Source organism: Aotus nancymaae, unplaced genomic scaffold (assembly GCF_030222135.1).
Source record: "Aotus nancymaae isolate 86718 unplaced genomic scaffold, 86718_ANA_hifiasm-v0.15.2.pri h1tg000008l, whole genome shotgun sequence".
NCBI classification, from domain to species: domain Eukaryota; kingdom Metazoa; phylum Chordata; class Mammalia; order Primates; family Aotidae; genus Aotus; species Aotus nancymaae.
In genome coordinates this window covers 35,038,049-35,062,524 of record NW_026988419.1, presented here as the reverse complement: position 1 = coordinate 35,062,524, position 24,476 = coordinate 35,038,049, and positions in this window count along the sequence as shown.

Genomic DNA, 24,476 nt, shown 5'->3' with positions numbered 1-24,476 from the left:
AAGAAATGAGCATAAGGATAGCAAGTACTTTTGTTTAATGAAACCCTAATTTGTTTCTAGTGGAAACTGAATGCAGCTTTCCTTTTTATTTTTGCATGTTTAAATTTCCTCTTCCTCATTAGATAAAATAAAGAGATAAATGAACTTCATAGTGGTACTTTGCCAAATCAACCTTTTTTTTCCCTTCTACCAGTGAATGCTTTTGAAAGGCTGATGTCAAATAATATCTATGTTATACAGTCTGTTTCATAAAGCCTGTTAATATTGATCAAATAAGTATTTTTATATTCTTATATGGCAGTTAGCCTACCAATTTTTTGGCTAGCTCTATAATATCTAGTATATTCTTATAGACATAATAACTGCCAGGAAAATGTTTGGCCAGACCTCATTCAAGTAAGGGAAAGGATATTCATGATTATGTGACATGTATATTTAGAATATAATATTTCAAGTTGGAATTGGCAAGAAAACAGTCATGCACTAAAACATGTGAGATATCTTGAATCCTTTTGGAAAAACCCTCAAAGGAAAATAATTTAAGAGTTACTAACATTTCTCTTAGCTCTGACTTCTCAATAAACTTTTGGTACAACATTTGCATTTTACTTGACTGGCTTCCTTTCTACATGAACTTTCATTAAACATTCTTTGCTTTCCAAGTATTCTTTGTCATTAAAAAAAACTGAGTGATTTACATTTTCAGATGAATTCATATACACTGAAAAATAATTATTTTATAGATTATCATGATGTTGGAGACATTTCTCCCAATTATATAAAAATAGTATGAGGCACATGATGGATAGCAATGTACATGGAGATGCATGTATAATTAGAACCTCATAATAAATACAATTTCTTGTTTTGGTTAACTACAATTAGAAACTTAAGCCATCAATTGTACTGCAGCTCTGCCCTACAATCTTCTTCAAGCCACATATGTAGAGTCAAAATTGAAAAGTGACTTTGCAATCTGACACATCACTTACTGCTTAGGATAACAGCTCTCTAGTCAAATTCAAAGTAATTCTTTGTATAGTATACTGGGGCTGCAAACAACAAAAAATCCAGCTGGTTTGGTTTCAGTTGTTTTGACTCCCCGTCACTCATCAAAAACAATTTCAGTTGTTCGTAGTTAATAAAATGGTACTGATATTCATGGAGACTTTGAAAATAGGATCATTAAAGTGTTAGTGACTGTTGCAAATATTAGCGATTATAAACTTGGTAGGCAGTGCTTGAAAAAGCTTTCTGGTATAGAGATTAGAAGGTAAAGAGATCAAGCCTATTTATCTCTTCTCTCTATTATATGTTTCTGGAGACAGAACTTTAGTTCCAGTAACATTACTCAAGAATATGACTGGGGAGTCTATTCTTCTGTGAGTCTCTGCCAAAACAGCTTGGGAAACAGCTGGTGATAATTCTGGCTTCATTCCCCCGCTCAACAGCTGATGTTCAGGAGCAGGAAGGCAATTGGGTGGGTGTGTTCTGAGCCATGCCATCGCTGCTTCCCCTCAGCTGCCCCTACTCCCGTGCAAAAGGAGTGGACTGGAAGGCTGACTTCTAGAAGTGGCCTCAAAGGGAGGACAATCAGTCCTAAAGCTTTAGGTACTGAGGGGGGTAAAATGAATGGTTTTTCCACGTAAAAGTTCGGGGGCCGGGTTAGAAAAGACCATGTTCTTCTAATATCTGAAGAGGAAACTTTATTTAAGATACACTGTTAAGCATTCTAGTCTTTTAAAATGGAACAATGAAATAAGTATGGAAATTGCTGCTTTACAGCCTACCGATAAATTAACAAACCTGCACAATCTGCACATGCTCCTCAGAACTTAAATTAAAAAAAAAAAAAATTCTCTCAATTAACACAGTTTTTACTGATTATTTTAAATGAGTTACCATTGTCTTAATCCTGGGCCCCGCTTGCTAAGAAGTTCAAAGGTAATGGTGATTTTAGATAACGATGTTGTTGCCTATTTTCCCTTTCAACAGTCTAATGAGGAGGAAATTTTGCCTCTCCAACTGGAATTTTTGAGACCTGAATTCTAGTCTCAGCTCTTACCAATAACTAATGTATCTATGAACAAATTACTTATTTTTTTGCAGTTTCATTTTCTCTCTGCAAAATGAGAGGATCAGGTTAAAATAGATTCTATGTGCAGTCTCAAGCTGAAATCAGTACACTGTAATAATAAGGCTGAATCAATGTAGGACGACTTTAATCCCTCTTTTACTTAATAGTATGTCCCGCATTTAAAGACTGCACCTGTGTTCATCCTATATATTTCCTCCTTTAAGCCCATATTCTCCCTTCTTTCTTCTCATGCATCAGTTTTTAGTTAAATGAGCCTGAACATGCTTAAGAATATCTAATTGCTTCTTGAACCATGGTTTCAACAATTATATGTGATGTCACAGATGTGGTCTGGTCAGTCCAGAGTAGCATTAATTTTTTGTCCATTCCATAATTGTTTTTGATTTTTAAGCTTGAAGTCAACCAAAATTACCAAATCATTTTAGCACATGTTACCTTTCAGCACTGTTTCTTCTAAGCTCACTTTTTACATTTATATTGGATCTCTGTTTGGATTTAAGCACAGATATTTTTATCTTGTTTACATACTTTATGTCCATTTTAAGAGGGGCATAAATTTGAATTTAAGAGCACAGATTTTGATTTTAGGACCTGTGATTAAAACCTGACTCTGATACTTCTGGCTTTGGGACATCAGTATAATATAAAGTCAGTTATAGTCTCTTAAAGTCTTGATTCTCTCATCTATAAAGTAAGGGTAATACTAAATCTCTTAATATTATTGGGTGAGTTATTTATAAAATGGATGCATGTGCAGTTATTGATAGGGCATCTGGAATGTAGTGAGTGCTCAGCGAAAAGTAGTTACTGTTATTGCCTTAACTCCCATCTTCAACTGTATTTGCTATCCCACCAAAGAGATAAAGAAGTTGTCCATTTTTCGTCTAGGCCTGTGATAAATTTTCTTTTTTTTTTTTTTTAACAGAAAAGGCTTGAAATGTGAATCTCAAGTATAAAACTAGTGATCTCTAGTCAAGTAGTGACATTTTTGCTTTGGGTTTTGTTTTTTTTTTTTTTGTATTTTTTATTCAGCACTCCTTGGACCATGTTATTCTACTATATACACATTCATCCAATATTGTTTTCCAGACCTCATATCTACATCTTGTTCACAATAAAAATGCAAAAGCATTAGGTTTATTCTGACCTAATTAATTCCTCCTGATGTTATTCTGGTTTCTGATGATTATGAGTTTCCTTTCTAAGACCTTACAGTCTCATAATAACTTGTTCTCAAATCTTTTCCAAATTGATGTCACGTTTACTGACACTGTGCACTGCAGCATCTGTTTATTCTCCATTTCTAGTCACCTGCACTGCACAACACTGTTCCTGAAAAACTATGCTGATGATCAAACGATTTCTTCCTATTCTCTTCCCACTGTCTTCTCATTTCCTTGGGTAGTTATTGGTCAGGTCAGGACATCTGCTGGTGAGAGAATTTAAATGGTCCTTTCAATATGGTCACTGGTTTCAGTTTCAAATTTCTCTCAAATTTTGTTTTTTTAACACTATACCATCTAATGATTTTTCTCTTAATATTTACTTCCTTTTCATTCTGTTCAGAATAATTTCTCTTGAGAAGGTTGGGAGCTTCCTGAGTAGAGCATTATGGATTAATTAGGATTCCTTTATAGGGAATAGAAAATCCAGTTATAGAAAATCCAATCCAGGGAAACTTATTGGGAAACAACTGAGCAGTCTTGGGACAATATGGCTCAGACATTGTTGTAGACAAGGACTCAAACACTGTTTCTGGACCCAACCTCTCTTGAAGTGGGGTTGAAAACAGGGTAGTTCATTTACAGTCTGTTAGGAGCTTAGAACACACATATTTATTCTCTTGTCTCTGCAGAACAAGATTCGAGATGTATTCTATGGAGAGATAGACTCTGATCTTAGAAGTCCCAAAAACAGTAAAGTGAGTGGTTGAATTGAAAAGAAAATGGTGAATCCTTCACACTTAACTGTGACTTTCATCCTCCTTTTCCAACTTGGCCTTAGAATGCTGGTAGCCAAGTTTGTAACACCAGGCAAAGGACTGATGTATCACTGAAGAAACTGACCAGTGCAAGAAAAAGGTGCTGACCAGGTTCACTGTGCACTAGTTGCTACTTCATTCTGTATCTTGGACTGTACTTTTACTGCTTGCATGAGTACAGTTAGACACAACATTCACACACACACAGGTTCCATGAATTGGGTTTATTACTTACAGATAGGGAGCATGGGACAACAGAAGTCTAGGATTTATGACTAGTCAATCTCCCAGTGCTCAGGAAAGCTGTCTAGGGTAGAAGGCGTCTCAGTTGCATGTGCCCCACTTGAAATGAAGGTGAAAGAGCCCAGAAAGCAGCCTATCCTGAATTTTATAATCTGGGGGCAATGATATAGTGGGGGTAAAGCACTGAAAGACATTCTGTTCTTAGGTGGACAGGAATAGAGTCCAGGCCGTTCCAAACAATTCCTCCTTATCTTAAGTTATTGCATTCCCAGCACGTTCTACAGTTATTCTGAGAACTACAGAATGAAAATGGAACCCATTTCTCATCATAACAAAAATTAATTCAAGATCTCAAGATGGATTAAAAACTGAAATGTAAGGCCTGAAACTATAAAAATTAAAGGAGAAAACTTGGGAAAAAGTCTTCTGGATGTTGGCCTAGGCAAAGATTTATGACAAATACTCCAAAAGCAAATGCAACAAAAACAAAAATAATCAAATGGGACTTAAATGAAAAAGCTTCTGCAAAGCAAAAGAAATAATCAACAGAGTGGGCAGACAACCTATAAATGGGAGGAAGTGTTTGCGAATTATGCCTCTGACAAAGGACTAATATCCAGAATCTACAAGGAAATGAAACAATTCAACAGCCACAAAAATACACAAACAATCCCATTAAAACCTGGGCGAAGGACATGAACAAACATTCCTTAAAAGAAAAAATACAAGCAACCAACAAACACGTTAAAAAATGCTCAACATCACTAAGCATCAGAGAAATGCAAATTAAAACCACAGTGAGACATCATCTTACACCAGTCAGAATGACTATTACTAAAACGTTGAAAAATAACAGAACCACATGGATGCAGAAAAAAGGGAATGTATATACATTGTTGGTAGGAATGTAAATCAGTTCATCCTCTATGGAAAACAGTATAGTGATTTTCCAAAGAACAAAAAATAGAACTACCATTCAACTCAGCAATTCCACTACTGGGTATCTACCCAGAAGAAACAAAATCACTATATAAATAGGACACTTACACTCATATAGTTAATACACATTGTTCAAAATAGCAAAGTCCTTAAACCAGCCTAAGTGTTCATCAGTGATTGGTTAAAGAAAATGTGATATACATACACATAGAATACTACACCATGTAAAAAATAATAAAAGCATGTCCTTTGTAGGAACATAGATGGAGCTGGAGGTCATTATCCTTAATGAATTAAGTCAGAAAATCAAATACTGTATGTTCTTACTTATAAGTAGAGCTAAGCAATGGGTACACATGGACGTAAAAATAGAAATAATAGACACTGGAGACTCAAAAAAGGGGAAGAGTGAGAGTGGGTGAGGGTTGAAAAATTACCCATTGAGTATAAGGTTCACTTAGTAATGGGCACTAGACGCCCAGTCCACACCAATACACAATATACTCATGAAACAAATATGTACATGTACCCTCTGAATCTAGAATAAAGTAAAACTTAAAAAATTTAAAAAGAAAATAAAAGTTACAAATCAAACTTAGAGAGATGAAAATCACAAGTCTGAAATGAAAATTATAATAGATGGGAATAATAGTAGTTTATATACTGTAGAAGAAAAGATTGGTCAACTTGAATATCTAGTATTAGAAACTACATAAAATGGAAAATACAGGGAAAAGAGAATTTAAATGCACTAGAAGCAGTAAGATGTAAAACAGCTTTAAACAGTGAAATATATAAATAATTAGAATTTCTAAAGCACTGGAGAGTGGGGAAATAAAAAAATTGAAAAATCTAATGGGTGAAAGAGTACGAAACTATTTATTTATTTATTTATTTTTGGAGATGGAGTCTCACTCTGTCACCCAGGCTGGAGTGCAATGGCGCAATCTCGGCTCACTGCAACCTCTGCCTCCCGGGTTCAAGCAATTCCCTTGCCTCAGCCTCCTGAGTAGCTGGCAATACAGGTGTGTGCCACCATGCTTGGCTAATTAAGAGTACCAAATTTTATAAAATATATAACCTTGGGATATAAGAATGTCAATGAATTCCAACTACAGGAAGTATGAAGACAAATTACAGCAAGTCAAATTATAACCAAATCGTTCAAAACCAGTGAGAAAGAGAAAATCTTAAAAGCTAAAGAAAAAGCACATACCACACATGGAGGAACAAAGATAAGAATGATTACAAAGTGCTTGTAAGCAATACTGTAAATAATAAAACAGTGAAGCACATTTTTAAATTGCTGAAAACAGAAAGACAAATCACATGTTCTTACTGATTTGTGGGATCAAAAATAAAAACAATTGAACTCATGGCCATAGGGAGTAGAAAGATGATTACCAGAGGCAGGGAAGAGTAGTGGGGGACTGATGGGGAGGTGGGATGGTTACTGGGTATAAAAAAATAGAATGGGTAAGACCTACTATTTGAGAGCACAGTAGGACAACTGTAGTCAATAATTTCTTAATTGTATTATTTTAAAATAACTTAAAGAATGTTACTGGATTGTTTGTAAGTCAAAGGATAAATGCATTAGGGGATAGATACCCCATTCTTCATGATGTGCGTATTTTACATTGCACGCCCATATCAAAACATCTCATGAACCTCATAACATAAAAATATATACACCAACTATGTAGCCACAATAATTATTTTTTTTAATTCCTGAAAATAAGAAAACCAAACATAAAATTATTAACCTAGAATTTTATGCATGTAAAAAATAATTTGAAAAAGAAAGATGAAATAAATATTTTGTGGAAATAAAACAGGTGAAAACATTCATCAGGGCCAAAGCCTTACAAGAAGGAAGTTCATCAGGTATAAGGAAAATGATTCCAGATAAAAAATATAGCTCTACAAAAAACAATGAATAGCACTGGAAATAATAACTATATGGGTGAATAGATAATATATATGTTAAAAAGTATGATCCTTTAAAAATATAATTGGCTAAGAAAATAATAATCTATGGATCTTATATGTAAAAGTAAAATGTATAATAAATATAGCACAAATCAGGAAGAGAGTAAAGAAAGCATAGTATTGTAAAGTTGTTATACTATATCCAAAGTGGTTGTATCACTTAAAGATAGACTATAATAATTTAAAAATATATACTATACCATAAAGCAACCACTAAAATAATAAAACAACTAATTATAGTTAATAAGATAACAAGGGAAAGAAAATGAAATCATAAATATTCAATTAACCCCAAAGAAGGAAAATAAAGAAGAAAAAAGGGAAAACAGTTCAGATGGGTTAAACAGAAAATAAAAAGCAAGATGTTATAGTGGTAATCACACTAAGTACAAATGGTTTAAATATCCAATTAAAAGGGAATGAATTTTGAATTGGATATAAAAGCAAGATCTAACTGTATGCTGTCTTAAAGAAATGCCCTTGAAAATATGATATATATAGACTAAAAGAATGGAAAAAATATACCATACTGATTTTTAAAATAATTGAAAAGATATTATTAATATCAGAAGAAATATATTTCAAAGAAAAGAATAGTTCTAATAATGAAGAAGATAATTTCCTAATGAATTCATGATTCATTGTAATGACTTCATGATTTATTGTGAAGCTATAACAATGTGAAATGTTTATGCACCTACCTCATAATAGAACTTCAAGATATCTGAAGAAATATGAATAGAACTTCAAGTGGAAATAGTCAAATCCACAAATATTTTTAGAAATTGTGATAATCCCTTCTCAATTATCATTAAAATAAGTAGACAAAGTCAATAAGGAGAAAGAAGATTTGATATGTACTGTCAAAAAAGTTGGTTCATTTAACACCTATAAAACCCTCTACCCACCAACAGAATATACATCGTTTTCAAGGACACACAAAATATTTATTAAAATTGATCATGTTTGGGGGAGATCCAAGATGGCCAAATAGGAACAGCTCTGGAGTGCAGTTCCCAGCGAGAACAACACAGAGGCCGTCACAGGTGACCCCCCAGGCAAGCAGGGTCTGGAATGGACCTCCAGCAGTCCTACAGCAGAGTGGCCTGACTGTTAGAAGGAAAACTAAAAAACAGAAAGAAATAACTTCAACATCAACATAAAGGACATCCACTCAGAGACCCCATCTGAAAGTCACCAACTACAAAGACCACAGGTAGATAAATCCACAAACATGGGAAGAAACCAGTGCAAAAAGGATGAAAACACCGAAAGCCAGAAAGCCTCTACTCCTCCAAGGGATCACAACTCCTCACCAGCTAGGGAACAAAGTGGGATGCAGAATGAATCTGATGAATTGACAGAAACAGGCTTCAGAAGGTGGGTAATAACAAAATTCTCTGAGCTAAAAGAACATGTTCTAACCAATGCAAAGAAACTAAGAACCTTGAAAAAAGGTTAGGTGAAATGCTAACTAGAATAAACAACTTAGAGAAGAGTATAAATGACTTGATGGAGCTGAAAAACACAGCTTGAGAACTTCATGAAGCATACACAAGTTTCAATAGCTGAATTGACCAAGCAGAAGAAAGGATATCAAAGACTGAAGATCAACTCAGTGAAATAAAATGAGAAGGCAAAATTAGAGAAAAAAGAGTGAAAAGAAATGAACAAAGCCTCCAAGAAAAAGACCTAATCTACATTTGATAGGTGTACCTGAATGTGACGGAGAGAATGAATCCAAGCTGGAAAACACTCTTCAGGATATTATCCAGCAGAACTTCCCCAACCTAGCAAGGCAGGCCAATATTCAAGTCAAGGAAATACAGAGAACACCACAAAGATATTCCTCAAGAATAGGGACCCCAAGGCACATAATTATCAGATTCACCAGGGTTGAAATGAAGGAAAAAATGCTAAGGGCAACCAGAGAGAAAGGTCGGATTACCCACAATAGGAAGCCCATCAGACTCACAGCAGCTCTCTCAGAAGAAACCCTGTAAGCCAGAAGAGAGTGGAGGCCAATATTCAACATCCTTAAAGAAAAGAATTTTCAACCTAGAATTTCATATCCAGCCAAACTAAGCTTCAAAAGCAAAGGAGAAATAAAATCCTTTACAAACAAGCAATTGCTGAGAGAGTTCACCACCAGACCTGCTTTACAAGAACTCCTGAAAGAAGCACTAAACATAGAAAGAAACAACCAGGAGCAGCAACTCCAAAAGCATACCAAATGGTAAACACCATCAACACAATGAAGAAACTGTGTCAACTAATGGGCAAAACAACCAGCTAGCATCAAAATGGCAGGATCAAATTCACACATAACAATATTAACCTTAAACGTAAATGGGCTGAATGCCCCAATCAAAAGACACAGACTGGCAAATTGGATAAAAAGTCAAAACCCATTGGTGTGCTGTATTCAGGAAACCCATCTCATGTGCAAGGACACATGTAGGCTCAAAATAAAGGGATGGAGGAAGATTTATCAAGCAAATGGAGAACAAAGAAAAGCAGGAGTTGCAATCCTAGTCTCTGATAAAACAGACTTTAAACCAACAAAGATCAAAAGAGACAAAGAAGGGCATTACATAATGGTAAAAGGATGAATGCAACAAGAAGAGCTAATAATCCTAAATATATACACACCCAATACAGGAGCACCCAGATACATAAAGCAAGTTCTTAATGACCTACAAAGAGACTTAGACTCCCATACAATAATAGTGGGAGACTTTAACACTCCACTATCAATATTAGACAGATCAACGAGACAGAAAATTAACAAGGATATCCAGGACTTGAACTCAGATCTGGACCAAGCAAACCTAATAGACATTTACAGAACTCTCCACCCCAATCCACAGAATATACATTCTTCTGAGCACCACATTACACCTACTCTAAAATTGACCACATAATTGGAAGTAAATCACTCCTCAGCAAATGAGAAAGAACGGAAATCATAACAGTCTCTCCGACTGGAGTGCAATCAAACTAGAACTCAAGATTAAGAAACTCACTCAGAACCACACAACTTCATAGAAACTGAACAACTGGCTCTTGAATGTTGACTGGATAAACAATGAAATGACAGCAGAAATAAAGATGTTCTTTGAAACCAACAAGAACGAATACACAACATACCAGAATATCTGGGACACATTTAAAGCAGTGTCTAGAGGGAAATTTATAGCACCAAATGCCCACATGAGAATCAAGGAAAGATCTAAAATCGGCACCCTATCATCAAAATTGAAAGAGCTAGAGGAGCAAGATCAAAAAATTCAAAAGCTAACAGAAGATAAGAAATAACTAAGATCAGAGCAGAACTGAAGGAGATAGAAACACAGAAAAACCCTTCGAAGTCAATAAATCTAGAAGCTGGATTTTTGAAAAAATCAACAAAATAGTCCACTAGCCAGATTAATAAAAAAGAAAAGAGAGAAGAATCAAATAGATGCAATAAAAAATGATAAAGAGGATATCACCACCAATTCCACAGAAATACAATTACCATCAGAGATTACTACAAAGAACTCTATGTACATAAACCAGTAAACCTGGAAGAAACGGATAAACTTCTGGGCTCTTGCACCCTCCCAAGCCTAAACCAGGAAGAAGTTGAAACCCTGAATAGACCAATAACAAGGTCTGAATTCGAGGCAGCAATTAACAGCCTACCAACCAAAAAAAAAAAAAAAAAAAAAAAGCCCAGGTCCAGGTGGGTTCACAGTCAAATTCTACCAGATGTACAAAGAGGAGCTGGCACCACTCCTGAAACTATTCTAAACAATACAGAAAGAGGGAATCCTCCCTAACTCATTTTATGAAACCAACATCATCCTGATACCAAAACCTATCAGAGACTCAACAAAAAAAGAAAAGTTCAGGCCAATATCCATGATGAATATAGATGCAAAAATCTTCAATAAAATACTGGCAAACCAATTGCAACAGCACATCAAAAAGTTTATCCATCATGATCAAGTAGGCTTCATCCTGGGGATGCAAGGCTGGTTTAACATAGGCAAGTCTATAAACGTAATCCACCATATACATAGAAACAAACACAAAAACCACATGATTACCTCAATAGATGCAGAGAAGGCCTTCAACAAAATTCAACAGTCCTTTATGCTAAAAACTGTCAATAAACTAGGTATCAATGGAATGTATCTCAAAATAATAAAAGCTATTTACCGCAAACCCTCAGCCAATATCATACTGAATAGGTAAAAACTGGAAGCATTCCCTTTGAAATCTGGCACTAGACAAGGATGCCCTCTTTCACCATTCTTATTCAATATAGTATTGAAAGCTCTAGCCAGAACAATCAGGCAAGAAAAAGAAATAAAGGGTATTCAAATAGGAAAGGAGGAAGTCAAATTGTCTCTATTTTCAGATGACATGATTGTATATTTAGAAGACCCCATTGTCTCAGCCCAAAATCTCCTTAAACTGATAAGCAAATTCAGCAAAGTCTCAGGACACAAAATCAATGTGCAGAAATCACAAGCATTCCTATATACAAATAAAAGACTAAAAGAGAGCCAAATCAAGAGTGAACTCCCATTGACAATTGCTACAAAGAGAATAAAATACCTAGGAATACAAGTAACAAGAGATGTAAAGGACCTCTTCAAGGAGAACTACAAACAACTGCTGAAGGAAATAAGAGAGGACATAAACAGATGGAAAAACATTCCATGCTCATGGTTAGGAAGAATCAATATTGTGAAAATGACCATACTGCCCAAAGTAATTTATAGATTCAACACCATTCCCATCAAACTACCTATGACCCTCTTCAAAGAACTGGGAAAAAAACACCTTAAACTTTATATGGAACCAAAAAAGAGCCTGCATAGCCAAGACAATCCTAAGCAAAAAGAACAAAGCTGGAGACAGCAGGCTACCTGACTTCAAACTGTACTACAAGGCTACAGTAATCAATACAGCATGATCCTGGTACCAAAACAGAGATATAGACCAATGGAACAGAACAGAAGCCTCAGAGGCAATGCCACACATCTACAACCATCTGATCTTTGACAAACCTCACAAAAGCAATGGGGAAAGGATTCCCTGTTTAATAAATGGTGTTGGGAAAACTGGCTAGGAATGTGCAGAAAACAGAAACTGGACCCCTTCCTGACACCTGACACTAAAATTAACTCCAGATGGATTAAAGACTTAAACATAAGACCTAACACCATAAAAACCCTAGAAGAAAACCTAGGCAAAACCATTCAGGACATAGACATAGGCTTCATGACTAAAACACCAAAATCATTGGCAACAAAAGCCAAAATAGACAAATGGGATCTAATTAAACTCCAGAGCTTCTGTACAGCAAAAGAAACAATCATTAGAGTGAACTGGCAACCAGCTGAATGGGAAAAAACTTTTGCAATCTACCCATCTGACAAAGGGCTAATATCCAGAATCTGCAAAGAACTAAAACAGATTTGCAAAGAACTAAAACAGATTTACAAGAAACAAACAGGCCCATTTAAAAGTGGGAGAAGGATATGAACAGACACTTTTCAAAAGAAGACATTTGTGAGGCCAAAAAACATGAAAAAATGCTCATCATCACTGGTCATTAGAGAAATGCAAATCAAAACCACATTGAGATACTATCTCATGCCAGTTAGAATGGTGATCATTAAAAAATCTGGAGACAACAGATGCTGAAGAGGATGTGGAGAAATAGGAACACTTTTACACTGTTGATGGGAGTGTAAATTAGTTCAACCATTGTGGAAGACAGTGTGGTGATTCCTCAGGGACCTAGAAATAGAAATTCCATTTGACCCAGCAATCCCATTACTGGGTATATATCCAAAGGATTATAAATCGTGCCTGTTTTCTGAGGACAATAAAACTAAGTTAAAATAAGTAATGAAATAATCCTTTAAAAATTCCCTAATATTTGGAAACTAAAGAACACACTTAGCCCACTGGTCAAAGACAGAATTAGAAGGGAAATTAGAACACTTGCTTTGCACTGAAAATAAAAACACAATGTATCAAATTTTAGGGGATGGGCTAATGCAGCACTAAGAGAAAAATTACAGCACTAAATGTATGTATTAGAAAACAAGAAATGTCTCAACTCAGAGATGTCTGATGTCATCTCAAGAAACTAAAAGATGTAGAGCAAATTAACCCCAATGTAAGTAGGAGACAAAATAAGAAATATCTGAGCAGAAAGCAATGGAACAGGAAACAGAAAAGCAGTAGAGAAAATCAATGAAATAAAAACTTGGTCTTTAAAACTGATAATATTTATTGCCCCTAAAATCAGTCAAAATATTTTATTTTCAGATGTGCTGATTCTGTTCATCTTTTATTTATTGCTTCTAAACAAAGACACTTTACTTTTAAAAACTCTGCCATCTTCCTCTTTATCTCACTCCATTGTTTCACACTTTGTTGGTGTTTTATACATCATTACACACGTTGTTTTAAAGCAATAAATCTCTAGTTTGATTAACTCGTAATAGAAGATAGTAGACACGATTTCTAGTAATGAAAATGAGAGAATGACATAACTACAGTATACAGAAATTAAAAGATAAAGGAATATCATGAGCAACATCATATCAATAATATGACAATCTAGATGAAATGAACAAGTTCTATGAAAGCTACAAACTACCAAAATGCACTAAAAAATAAATAGGTAATATGAATATCTCTATCTATTGTTAATGAAAAATTAAATCTGTAGTTAATTATCTTCCTACAAAGACAACTCTGGGCCTACGTAGCTTTACTGGTAAACTCTCCTAGATATTTAAGAAAGAAATAATATTAATTTTACAAAAACTCTTCAGAAAATGGAAAAGAAGGTAACACTTTCCAACTCTATATGAGGTTAGCATTAGCCTGATAATTAGCCTGATACTAAAAGTAAACCCAGACATATAAAAAGAAATCTACATGCTAAAATTTCTCATTATCATAGGTAAATTGCAAAATTTTAGCAAATCAAATTAAAAATATATCAAAAAATGCATTGACAAAGCAGGATTTATTCAAGAATTATGAAGTGAGTTTAATATTTGAGGACCTATTAATACAATTCAGTATACAAACTAAAAAAAATGATGTTTGTCTTTGTAGACAGAGATTGAATACTTTCTGTACTACTATTTTATATTTTTTCAATTTTTTCTCTTCATTTCTCTGAATTCACTCAGATGACTTCAAGCTGTCCCTCTTTGTCTATATTTTATTTTCAGACATACCTATTCTCTTCCTCTTTTATTTATTGCTTCTAGTTGGTGATATTTTACTTTTTAATTAATTTTTTTACTCTGTCTTCCTCTTTATCTCATTCAATTATGTATATATATACATATATATAGAAAATCTGTTAAAACCATCCACTTAGTTCTTAATTTCATTTATTTTTCTATTCTAGAATTTCAAATTTGTTTCTTTTCAAATTTGCCATAGCAATTTTTTTTTTTTTTGTGATGGAGTTTCATCCTTGTCCAGGCTGGAGTGCAAAGGCACGATCTTGGCTCACTGCAACCTCCACCTCTCAGGTTCAAGCGATTCTCCTGCCTCAGCCTCCTGAGTAGCTGGGACTCTAGGCGTGCACCACCACGCCCAGCTAATTTTTGTATTTTTAGTAGAGTTGGGGTTTCACTGTGTTGACCAGGATGGTCTCTATCTCTTGACCTCGTGATCTGCCCACCTATGTCTCCCAAAGTGTTGGGATTACAGGCGTGAGCCACCGTGCCCAGCCGCCATAGCAATATTTATAGTTTCAAGTTCCATGCCAAAAATTTAAGGTTGGATTTTATTTACTCAACTATGGTAAGCATAGTTTTACTGTCTGGAGTTGATAATGTCAGTAGTTTAGGAGACCCCATGTATCTGTGCTATTTATCATTTCTGTTGTTTTCACTTGTGTTTTATTGTCTTCTGGTACAGCACCCCACTGCTTATTTACCAAATTAAAAATAGTGTGTCTGGATTTTATGATCATTTATAATCTATTTTTGTACTACTCATTCAATTCTGTTTATCACTATTAACCACCATATACTTTCCAGGCCAGTTAATTCAATATGCATCATTACTGCCTCTGTATTTTCCTTATGCTATTGATCATCACTAATGTTATCCATGCCCCTCCTATGGAGCCAAGTCCTACTCTTCTTCCAGAGCTCACTTTTCACACTCCTTCCTTGTCAAGCCCAATGCAACTATTCCAACCCATAAAGTTCCCATGTATGTCAGGACTACTTCCATGGCATGCCACAGAAACTCAACTGAAGCAAAATGGAGAATCTTTTGGCACTGCTGCATTTTTCAGGCTCTGTTGGATCCATTGATTTGATGTCATTAATTCTTCTTTATTCTTTTCCTATTTAAAAATTCTTTCTTCCTCTTTCCATGTGATAACCTCTTGCAGCTCCAGGCTTATATTTTCAGTTCAAGTTGTAATTCCACTGGAAAAAGAAATTTTCTCCATCATTAGTAGAAAAATAATCTTATAATTGACTTACATTTGCCTGTACTGGGGTCATAGTCCAGTCATTGTTGCTGGAATAATTGAATATGGTCACTTCTGGGTCAGGCACCCCTCTGGCACATAGGCTGAGATGATGCAAATTATGATTCTGCAAAGGAAAATAAAGACACTCTTACCAGAAGAAAGGAGGATGTGTGATTTTCAGGAAAAAACAATGAGGTCCACCATATGTCCCCATCTTTGGGCTTTTTGAAGTGATAGTCACTAGAAATATTGCACTTACTCATGTTTTAATTAACATATATCTTAATTATAATATAATAATATATATCATAATGTGATATAATACAGTATATAATATAATATAATTATATATTATATTATAAATATATTCAGACTATATATATATTTGTATCCTCTTCCCAATTAAATATGTCTTTTAAAATATATTAACATGTTTCATAAATCTTTTCTATTCCTCATGGTGTCTTTTTATTAGAGATTATAAAGCATATTCATATTCACTTTTCTTTCTTTCTTTATTTGGATACATGCAAAGACTTTTTTCCTTGCAATTAGGTTGGAGTTATGTAAAAAATTGTGGCCAATGAGCCTTGAATGGAAGGGAAGTGTGTCATGTTTCATCTGAAGCAGTTAAGGGTGAGTATATGTACCCCATATACTTGCTGTTCCAGTGATGTGGCAAATTCTGATGTCACTTCTTGATATAGCAGCATTACAAAATGATGCAGATTTTGTTAGCCTGGAGTTCTAAGCAACTGTGGAGCAGTATCCTGCCAATTTTTATTAGATATATAGCATGAGCAAGAAATCTAAGTGTATTTTATTGAACCATCAAAAATCTGGGATTACTTTGCTTCTAAATTATATCCTAGCTACTCATAAATATGAGTAATCAAAGTCATGTACTAAGTACTCTTTATGAGAAAGTTGCTATTTGAGTGTTACCTTTTTAATCTTGTGTCTTTATAAAGTTTTGAATTTTTAAGGTGTTTTCTTATATATTGTCATTTGGTTTCACAACAATTATATGAGGCAGGTAGAAAAGGTTTTATTTTCTCTGTTTTTCAGGTTAATAAGATATATCTCAGATCTGTTAAGGGACCTACTCAAGAACATACTCATATAACACAGAGCTAGGACCTAATATTCCAAGTTAAAGTCTGGAGTTTACATATTCTAGATATATATAGCAAGTCACATATTTTAAATTATTTTTTCTTCACTGAATGTCAATATGCCTTATCACCAAAGATCAATTTTGTAATAATAATTTATATTACATAAATAGAAAGTTTGTTTCCATTACATTTCCTGTCTTCTGGGACCTAATATCCATATTCAGGAACTGTACAGTCTCTGGGGGATTATATAATTAATGAATGGTGCATTTCACTATTAAATATATATGAGTATCCTTTCCTTCTTCCAGACTTTTTTTACATGACTATGTATTTGAACAGATTTAAAATACTTCTATATACATTTTTTATTATACTTTAAGTTCTGGAGTACATGTGCAGATCATGCAGGTTTATTACATAGGTATACACATGCCATGGTAGTGGTTTGCTGCATCCATTGCCTGTCATTTACATTAGGTACTTCTCCTAATGCTATCCCTCACCAATCCCCCACCCCCTGCTATTTCTCCCCTAGTCCCCCACCCCCCAGGTCCCGGTGTGTGATGCTTTCCTCTCTGTGTCCATGTGTTCTCATTATTCAACACCCACTTATGAGTGAGAACTTGCGGTGTTTGGTTTTCTATTCTTGTGTCAGTTTGCAGAGAATGATGATTTCCAGTTTCATCTGTGTCCCTGCAAAGGCTTTTTTATGGCTGCATAGTATTCCATGGTGTATATGTGTCACATTTTTTTTATCCAGTCTATCATTGATGGGCATTTGGGTTGGTTCCAAGTTTTTGCTATTGTAAACAGTGCTGCAATAAACATACATGTGCATGTGTCTTTATAGTAGAATGATTTATAATCCTTTGGGTATATACCCAGTAATGGGATTGCTGGGTCAAATGGTATTTCTATTTCTAGATCCTTGAGGAATCACCACACTGTCTTCCATAATGGTTGAATTAATTTACATTCCCACCAAGAGTGTAAAAGTGTTCCTATTTCTCCACATCCTCTCCAGCATCTGTTGTCTCCTGATTTTTTTAATGATCACCATTCTAACTGGTATGGGGTGGTATCTCAATGTGGTTTTGATTTGCATTTCTGTAATGACCAGTGATGATGAGCGTTTTTTCATACGTTGTTGGCTGCATAAGTGTTTTCTTTTGAAAAGCGTCTATTCATATCCTTTGCCCACTTTTTGATGGGGTTGTTTTCTCCTTGTAAATTTGTTTAAGTTCTCCATACATTCTGGATAGTAGTCCTTTGTCAGATGGGTAGATTGCAAAAATTTTTTACCATTCTGTTGGTTGCTGGTTCACTCTATTGATAGTTTCTTTTGCTGTGCAGAAGCTCTGGAGTTTAATTAGATCTCATTTGTCTATTTTAGCTTTTGTTGCCATTGCTTTTGGTGTTTCAGTCATGAAGTCTTTGCCCATACCTATGTCCTGAATGATATGGCCTAGGTTTTCATAATGGGAGATTTTTAACACCCCACTATCAATACTAGACAGATCAGCAAGACAGAAAATTAAGAAGGATATCCATGACTTAAACTCAAATCTGCACCAAGCAAACCTAATAGGCATCTACAGAATTCTCTACTCCAAATCCACAGAATATACATTCTTCTCAGCACCACATCACACTTATTCTACAATTGACCAGATAATTGGAAGCAAAACACTCCTCAGCAAATGCAAAAGAACGGAAATCATAACCATCTCTCAGACCACAGTGCAATCAAATTAGAACTCAGGATTAAGAAACTCACTCAAAATCGCACAACTACTTGGAAACTAAACAACCTGGTCCTGAATGATTACTTCATAAATAATGAAACGAAGGCAGAAATAAATATGTTCTTCAAAACCAATGAGAACTAAGTTACAATGTACCAGAATCTCTGGGACACATTTAAAGTAGTGTCTAGAGGGAAATTTATAGCACTAAATGCCTACATAAGAAGCAAGGAAAGATCTAAAATCTATACCCTAACATCACAATTAAAAGAACTAGAGGAGCAAAATCAAAAATTTCAAAAGCTAGCAGAAGAAAAGAAATAACTAAGATCAGAGAACTGAAGGAGACAGAGACACAAAAACTCTTCAAAAAATCAATAAATCGAGGAGCTGTTTTTTAGAAAAGATCAGCAAAATAGATAGACCACTACCCAGACTAATAAAAAATAAGAAAGAGAAGATTCAAAAAGATGCAATAAAAAACGATAAAGGGGCTATCACCACCAATTCAAAAGAAATACAAACTACCATCAGAGATTACTACAAACACCTCTATGTACATAAACCAGTAAATCTAGAAGAAATGAACAAATTCCTGGACACGTACACTCTCCCAAGAATAAACCAGGAAGAAGTTGAATTCCTGAATAGCCCAATAACAAGGTCTGAAGTTGAGGCAGCAGTTAATAGCCTACCAACCAAAAAAAGTCCAGGACCATATGGGTTCACAGCTGAATTCTACCAGAGCTACAAAGAGGAGCTAGCACCATTCCTTCTGAAACTATTCCAAACAATACAAAAAGAGAATCCTCCCTAACTCATTTTATGAGATCAATATATTCCTGATACCAAAACCTGGCAGAGATGCAACTAAAAAAGAAAATTTCAGGCCAATATCCATAATGAATATTGATGCAAAAATCTTCAGTAAAATACTGGCAAACTGAATCCAACAGCACATCAAAAAGCTTATCCATCATGATCATGTCAGCTTCATCCTGGGGATGCAAGGCTGGTTCAACATCCACAAATCTATAAACATAATCCATTACATAAACAGAACCAAGGACAAAAACCACATGATTATCTCAATAGATGCAGAGAAGGCCTTCGACAAAATTCAACAGCGCTTTATGCTAAAAACTCTCAGTAAACTAGACATCGATGGATCATATCTCAAAATAATAAGAGCTATTTATGACAAACCCACCGCCAACATCATACTGAATGGGCAAAAACTGGAAGCATTCCCTTTGAAAACTGGCACAAGATAAGGATGCCCTCTCACACCACTCCTATTCTACATAGTATTGGAAGTTCTGGCTAGGGCCATCAGGCAAGAGAAAGAAACGAAAAGTATTCAGACAGGAAGAGAGGACATCAAATTGTCCCTGTTCGCAGATTACGTGATTGTTTATTTAAAAAACCCCATTGTCTCAGTCCAAAATCTCCTTAAACTGATAAGCAACTTCAGCAAAGTCTCAGGATACAAAATCAATGTGCAAAAATTGCAAGCATTTCTTTACAGCAATAATAGACAAACAGAGAGTCAAATCATGAGTGAACTTCCATTCACAATTGCTTCAAAGAGAATAAAATACCTAGGAATACAACTAACAAGGGATGTAAAGGATTTCTTCAAGGAGAACTACAAACCACTGCTAAAGGAAATAAGAGAGGACACAAACAGATGGAAAAACATTCCATGCTCATGGTTAGGAAGAATCAATATCATGAAAATGGCCATACTGCCCAAAGTATTTATACATTCAATGCTATCCCCATCAAGCTACCCATGACTTTCTTCACAGAATTTGGGGAAAAAAAAGACCACCTTAAACTTCATATGGAACCAAAAAAGAGCCTGCATAGCCAAGACAATTCTAAGCAAAAAAGAAACAAAAAACAAAGCTCATGGTATCATGCTACTTGACTCCAAAGTATATTACAAGGCTACTGTAATCAAAACAGCATAGTACTGGTACTAAAACAGAGATATAGACAAATGGAACAGAACAGAGACCTCAGAAATAATGCCATACAACTACAACCATCTGATCTTTGACAAACCTGACAAAAACAAGCAATGGGGAAAGGATTTCCTATTTAATAAATGGTGTGAAAATTGGCTAGCCATATGCAGAAAGTTGAAACTGGATCCCTTCCTTACACCTCATACAAAAATTAACTATAGATGGATTAAAGATTTAAACATGAGGCCTGACATCATAAAATACTTCTATATATTTTAACTAAACTCAACTAGCTGATGAGTTCTCCTTGGGATAAAAAATGTATACCTGCCTCTGCCTCTTCAAGCTATCTCAGTCATAGTCTGTTTTAAATGTTACAAATTACGAATTTAAACTTAGTACAATGAACATTCAGGGTTATACTGCTTCTCTTTTCACCTGGAGTGGTCTAAACTGGGGGGTGGTGATTGAGTTTACATCCCATCCTTTATCAGGACCCTGGAGGGGGCAGGAGGGAATCTGGTCTGAGTGGGGACCTGGATCCCTGCTGACATTTGCCTTCTTCTATCTGGTCTATTGTCATGCTGTGTTGGCACCTGCTTTTGATGTCTATAGTCCTTTTCATGGTCCTGGTCATAATGTAAACAACTCTTGTCCACCATATTTCCACTTCAGCTGCAATTCTGTTTTTCCCAGCCTTCTCAAAAATTCTCTGCCTGAGCATGGGAAAGAATTACAGGGAGGAAGCTTTGGAGCAGTTTAGGAATTCTTTGCCAAATAGGGCTTATGTAAGGCTGCCCTCAGGTCCATCTGGAGAGATACCTCCCTCAACCACTATATTGGTTTAACTTCTCTAAGCAACTTGGAGTTTCCTACACTATACCCTAGATTTAATTTCTATAAAGCACCTGTATTTTTGTTTTGTGAGACAGGGCCTGGCTCTGTATCCAAGGCTGGAGTGCTGTGGCATGGTCACAGCTTGCTGCAGACTCCACCTTCTAGCCTCAAGGTATCCTTCCACCTCAGCCTCCCAAGTAACTGGGACTACAGGCACATGCCACTACGCCCAGCTAAGTTTTGTATTTTTTGTAGAGACAAAATTTTGCCATGGTGCCCAGGCTGGTCTCAAACTCTGTGGCTCAAGTGAACTGCTCTACTGAGTCTCCTAAAGTGCTGGGATTATAGATGTAAGCCACTGCACCAGCCTTTTCCCTTTTATTTATTCCAATTTTTGGCTTTTATCCCAAGACTGTGTCTTATACACTTCGGTATTAAGGTCCTAGTAAAATGTATAGTAGCTACTTAGTTAATGTGTGCTGGATAACAATAGTTTGGATGAGTTGATTGTACCTTCCTGTACTGTGTCTAAATCTACTGATTCTTCTAAATGTCTTCAAAAATGGTAAGCATCCAGTAAGTGATCAGAAATGTTTACTGATTTATTGGTATGTTAATTATAATTCTTTTGAGCTCAAGGAATAGGAAGATGACTTGAGTTGTATTAGACAGAAGAGAGGTATTTGAAGGACACTGGAGTACCTAATGTAACTCTGACCAACAAGGGTCTAGTGAGCCCTCAGAGTTAATAGATACACAACACTGTGAATGCTTTCAGGACACTATTTTCTGCTGCAAACACTGCCTTCTGTCTTTCAGTCTATCTGGCAGAAAACATAACCACTGAATTCCAAGCGTCACATATCACAACTTTACCTGCAACCTATTGCTCTCCATCCGTAATTTATTTTTAAAGAATCTCTAGATCTAGCTTGACTTAGGTCAGATACTTGCCTCAGAACCAATTAATGCTGATGGTAGATTATTATTACTAGCCTGATGAAAGGCTAAAAGATATCTGGTTTTCTCTTCAACAAGGTATCCCAGAATGAAAAAATAGTAACTGTACTGTATCACTTGTATGTTTGAATATGTTTGTATGATTGAATAATCTGATTAATTTAAGAAGTGAAAGATGTGTCCAAGTTCATATGGTGATATTATTTAAGCTTAGCAGTTTTTTTTGAATCATTTTATTTCCTCACATAGATCCAACTTCATTGTGCACTTAATGAAAATATTATTTTAATACATGGAAATAATAATTGAAGTGATTACTATCCATTAATATGGATTAATAAGGCAGATCTAAATTAAACCATAAGAATTTAATTTGAAATGCATTCAGAGTGATTTCCTTTAGTTTTGCAGCTTTTGCAATTGCCCACCAGACCCTTCTTTTTGGATAAAAGCCCAAAATGCTATCTATCTTTTGGGTTCATTTAAGCAAGTGGTGGCAAATGGCTATTTCATTGGCATATGTTGTGAAAACATCTTTCCTGTTGTTCATGGGATTATGCGTTAATGTTCCCACCACATACTTCAGTATTCTGTATGCATAATGCTTCACAGGACACAGAATGAAACAGCTAGTCACATTTAAATATTATGGCACAACCTTCTTTGAACTCTTAAAGCATCATGTTGTATCATACCACTTTTCATAAGGTTTGTACATTTAAATTATTTAAAAAGATATAAAATGAGATTGTTGTTGGTTAATCAATTTCAGCTGGGTTGACATCACCCTTGTTAGCAGCTAAAGAGATGGAGGAACAGAGAAAAGAATATTAATATGTTGAGGGAAAGAACTATGTAATAATCAAGGAAATCACTCCCATGCCCATGCACTACTTAAAAGCCTAAACTATCTTTCTTTATATATTTTGAGATAAGGCATTTTTTTTTTATTTTCCCATGAAAAATGAGATAGAAATATTCGTGTTGGGTGTTTGAATTTGTCATCCAATATTTTATTTCTTATTTTTACAGTGATATTTAACGTTGAGCCTAATAGATGGAATGCTTTAAAAATAGTTTTACATATAGCAAGCTTTTAAAATCTGGTATCAATGAGTAAGTCATACTTTAAATACTTTCAAATAGTTTCATGCAATAGATAATTAAACTGTTCAATAATGTAAAATTTAAACTTGTCAAAGTTTAAAAAACTACATAAATGTCTGTGAGGTTATAAACTTCCAACCTCACTCAGGGCTAAGATTGTGCACAGTACTCCTCAAACAAGGTAGTTTTTTACTAAGATAGATGTTGTGATCTTATAAATTGCTAAAGCAGGATATACATATATATGTACACAGACATGTATATACACATCAGCAAATGTATTTCATACATACATGCGGACATATAAATATCTATATCTGTATGTCTCAGCACCCTTTAGTAGTCCATCAAAGGTATCAAAACATTATCCATTTCTTCCTAAAATTGCTAAATACAAGCAATTATCCATTAAATGTGAAATGCCAAATGGTAAGGTTGAAATGGAGACTGTAGTCACTTAAGGATTCCCTGAAAAGAATGATAATATAGTGAGGGTATCACAACTTAAGTACTATTTCCTAAGATAAGATGATGGGATTTTATTAAGAGTAGCATGCAGTTTTATTGTATCAAATTTATAAATATACCTAAAGAATTAAAAATCATATTGTTACCCCTTTGATAATAACTAGTGTTATACCACAACCACATGTAATTGTCATCATCACATAATATTAGAATGATTTATGGGGTATTAATTACTTTGTTCCAAACAATTGTCAGTGAAATTTTAAGAATCTGGTTAGATATTTCTGTATTTTCCAATTACCATTGGTTTCTAGAATATGTAAACCTAAAAATTACAGGTATTTGCTTTATATGTCCTTAGAGTTAAAAAATTATGACATAAAGGAAAAAGAAAACTTGCTCTGTTGTTGGAATTAGACCATATTTTATTTTTCAGTTTAGTGTATTTTTCATCAATATCCTTTCCAAAAATTGAGTGTGATTGTTTT